We start from the raw sequence: 4,108 nt of genomic DNA, 5'->3' as shown, positions 1-4,108 counted from the left end.
AGTACAAAAATTAGCTGGGCATGGTGGTGCATGCTAGTAATCCCAGCTACTCAGGAGGCTGAGTCAGGAAAATCGCTTGAACCTGGGAAGCGGAGGTTGCAGTGAGCTGAGATCACGCCATTGCAGCCAGCCTGGGTGACAAGAGCAAAACTCCATCTCAAAGAAAAAAAAAAAAAGAAAGAAATTGTTCAAAAATAATTTAGTCAAAAGACATGGGAAAGAAGAACAAGTGGACTTAATCAACGAGTGTTAGAGGGAAGAGAAAATGATGCAGGAAGAAGAAAACATGTTGGGGTGTTTGCAACCTTTAAGATGCCTTCCTTTTGTGTAGGTGCCGTGGTTTCCTTAATACAATGTCTTTGTTTATATTTCCATAGGTAAGATTGAATGGTTGCAAATTGATTGCCAATTCTCTCCTTAATTTTTCATGCCTTCAACTTGTCCCAGCTGTGGATTGGTGAGTATACTGTTTTTAGATTCCCTATACTATTGCTGGTCACCACTAGGAACAATCGGTTATGGCTACATCTTGGGTCCCCTGTGCTGGACCTGTTTATGGATTTGTAGTCTCCAACTCCATTCTTATCAGGCATACTGAAACTCTGAGGTGAGCTTGTTCCTCATCTTCACCTGAATGGTCTCTCCCTTCATCAGCCCAGTGTTGTATGATATGGCTGAATCAGGAATCCCAACACAGCATGTGGGGTGCCATGCACTTGTGTGCCTGTGACATGAAGCTATAACATCTTCCCTTGATGCTAGGGTTACCTCTTCCCTATACAAAATTCTTGATCAAGGCCGTGGGTTGACTTTGGAATAGGGAGAGGAAGCAGAACACCCACTCTCTTAGGCAGGGCCTCCCAATACAGGTAACTAAACTACAGCTTTTATAGCCCAGCACACACCTCACAGGAAACTAGGGAGGAAATTGCAGCTTCACCTCCATCCCACATCCTGTTGGGTGCACCATCACTGAGCCCTTTCTGCAGCTGATTGCCTGCTGCCTCATTCTTTCCCTCTAGTACATATATGCTTTCTCCAGCATATATGTACCGGCTCCTGTTCTTCCTGCTCCCAGGAGCTCTCCTGGTTTTGTGCTGGTCTCCCATGAAGGGTGAGTCCCGCAGTAGGGAGGCAAAGGGAGCAAGGTGATGGGGTCAGGGAGCAATGTTCTGAAAGTCCTGATCCTGAGGGGCAGGAGCTATAGGGCCAGTGTTTATTGAGTCCAGGTTCCTGAGTCTGTGGCTGGTGCAAATACCTTTCCCCACTATGGAGGACCTGCTGCTGGGGACCCTGCTGTTGCTGCTGCCCACCAAACTCTAACTACAGGAATGGTGTGAGGAGGGATGCTTGAAAGGAAGGGGTGATAAAAAAAATAATTCAGCACCTATGGATGTGTAAATTGGAGAGCAATAACATGATTTTCTCTCAACAGGGGTTCAGGTCTTGGTAAGTAACTCTGAAGACAAATCCCCTTCTTTCCTTTCCCATGGATACTGGGTCTTCTTTCTCAGTCAAACCTGCCCAGTGCTACCAGCAATGAAATACCCAGCGCAGTGTCCCCTTCAGAAACACAGCTACACGCTGTGCCTGTAAAGAGGAGGGGAGAGGGTTTCCTGGTAGTCCCATGATGCCTAAAACCAGATTCTCTGATAGACCTGGGCTCTGCTGAGATATATCTAGAAGAGAGGGTCCTTGGAGGTCCCCAGAAGTCTGGCTAGGGAAATCTGGAAGGTCCAGGATAGCAAGCCAGATACCTTCATCAGTATTTGTCCTCTCTTCCCTGACTACCTGCCACCCCTGGTCTTATGCTATGGTTTTGACATAATATTCAGAACCTACAAGATCTATAATTTGCACCTCCTGTGGTGAATTTGTTGACAAGACCTGCAGAAAGAATCCAGGTTCCTGTCAATCCAAACATCCTGACTTTGCATGCCAGACCAAAGAGGTGTATATTCAACATTTCACTGGAGGTGAGTTAGGGGTAGGAGTAAGGGGAGGGATGGGAGACTGAGTTTTATCACTCGACCTGGGGGGGAAAAAAGCGCTCCATCTGGAGTCAGAATTCTCCAGCGCCGCCAGCTCTGGCTTTACCTCAGAGCTTGATGGTCTTGAACATGTTACTTCCCTTCCCGGAGTTCCAATTTCTCATCTGTACAATGATTGGGTTTTAATAAGTGATCTCCTGATTCCCCACCGGTCTCTGATTTTCAGTGACTTATTTCCTAATACAGCATGGCTGAGACAGCTCCTTTGCTGTAAATGTGTTGGAGGTAGGGGTGAGTTGCCCCGGGGGAAGGCTGCTCCTTCTGTGGAAGGGTCTTCAAGTCTCAGCCTCTGCGTGAGGGGAGGGGAGGGAAGAGAAGGGCGGCTTACTCAGCCATATCCCCTGTCCCATCCCAGATCTAACCTGAAGCCTCTGTTACTCTCCTACTCTCTTCAGAATACGTGTACCAATATTCAGTCCTGGGCTGTCCAAAGAGATGTGTGGAATATATACGCTTTGCCAGGAGAGAGAAAAACGTGTTCTTCTGTTGTAATGGCAACTACTGCAATAGCTTGCCCGGAAAAGATAATGCTTCACTCAGTTCCATCCCCCTACAGAAATTTGCCTGAGATACTCAGCTGATTTGCAGAAACCTCCTTCTGACCACGTCCTGCCTGTTCCTTCCTGAACAAATATCAAGATCCAGAAATGCCTTCACTCTTAACCCCCGCTCACGCAGTCTTTTGAGAGCCGGGAAGCCAGGGAGAAATGAGTTGTGAATAAAGAAGGAAGGAGGTGATTTTGAAATGCTGCCAGGGCCTGCGTCAGAGCCAATGGGAAAAGCATGCCACTTTGCTGCTCTGGCTGGGAGCCAAACCTCGAGTCCGGGGAGGGGGATGGGAAAGAGGATCAGACTGTGCTGGAACGTCTACACCCCAAATGGGTAACAGTAACAACTCTAATGAATAGCATGACCATACACAAGGGGAATCACAGACTATTTTTATGGTTGATCAGATAAGAAGGACAGGACACCAAGTAGAGAATGGTCTGACAAAGTCCCTAAATTATTTCCTAAATCCTGTTAGGTCCCAGATACTCTAGGCCTGGGTATGTTCCAGAAATAGGGTGCCCTAACAAAAATGGCCTGGCTTTCCGCAAGGGGGTCCTCTGCCTTGGGGCTGGTTAGGATGGGGAGGTATGATGAGGAAAGGGGAAGGAAAAATTTCTGGTTATTGTAGTACTTAAGCATTAAGGAACATAAATTCTGAAGAGGATTGCTTGAGTTTGACCCTCTCGCCCCAACTACCTTTCCCTAGAGTTTGCCAAGTAACAAGACAGCTCTTCCCCAGAAGTGGATGTTGGTCACATTTTTAGTATCAGTCACCCATAATTTACCGTTAGCTCTGTGAAAAGAGAAATCCTTTGATGCTCAACTGAAGTCACGTGTTCCTTTGACTCATGTTCAGCTAATATTTTGGCTTTTTTTTGAATGCCAGAAGCTAAACAACAAACACACAAAAAGCCAACACACACACACACACACACACACACACACATACACACCCATCTCTTCTAGTCTTTGCAGAAGTGGCTTTTCCACACTTGGAAATTGGCCTTTCCTTCCACATTTAGCTCGGCTTGTTCTGAGCCTAGGGGTCAACCCAAAGTGAAAGCTTAAGGTCTTCTTAGTTTTTTCTGAATGTGTGTTTTGCCTTGGTTATGTGTATATGCGTATGACTTTTGAAATTCACCTGCATATGTGCTTGCTTCTTTTTTTTTTTTTTTTTTTTCGGAGACAGAGTTTTACTCTTGTTGCCCAGGCTGTAGTGCAGCAGCGTGAACTCGGCTCGCTGCAACCTCTGCTTCTGGGGTTCAAGTGATTCTCCTGCCCCAGCCTCCAAAGTAGCTGGGATTACTGGCGCTCACCACCATGCCCAGCTAATTGTTGTATTTTCAGTAGAGACGAGGTTTCACCACGTTGGCCAGGCTGGTCTTGAACTCCTGACCTCAGGTGATCCACCTGCCTGCTTCTTAATTTTCAAATTTTCCTAAGAATCACACTGCAGCATTTCCTCCAGGCCTTAAAGTCTTTTGTATGTCTCAACCTGTAATCGC

The 4,108-nt window shown here is 46.6% G+C and overlaps 1 long non-coding RNA gene across 1 annotated transcript; it reads left to right on the top strand.

Annotated features, from left to right (window-relative positions):
- The first annotated feature begins 1,008 nt into the window (after positions 1–1,008).
- LOC126934881 (uncharacterized) lies at positions 1,009–3,776 on the top strand. Its single transcript, XR_007719133.1, has 3 exons — positions 1,009–1,114; positions 1,836–1,976; positions 2,447–3,776. It is a non-coding gene; the product is annotated as an uncharacterized LOC126934881 (long non-coding RNA).
- The last annotated feature ends 332 nt before the right edge of the window (positions 3,777–4,108 follow it).

This window comes from Macaca thibetana, chromosome 14 (genome assembly GCF_024542745.1).
Source record: "Macaca thibetana thibetana isolate TM-01 chromosome 14, ASM2454274v1, whole genome shotgun sequence".
Taxonomy (NCBI): domain Eukaryota; kingdom Metazoa; phylum Chordata; class Mammalia; order Primates; family Cercopithecidae; genus Macaca; species Macaca thibetana.
The sequence above is the reverse complement of the archived record's forward strand: the minus strand, read 5'-3'. Positions and strand labels throughout refer to the sequence as shown.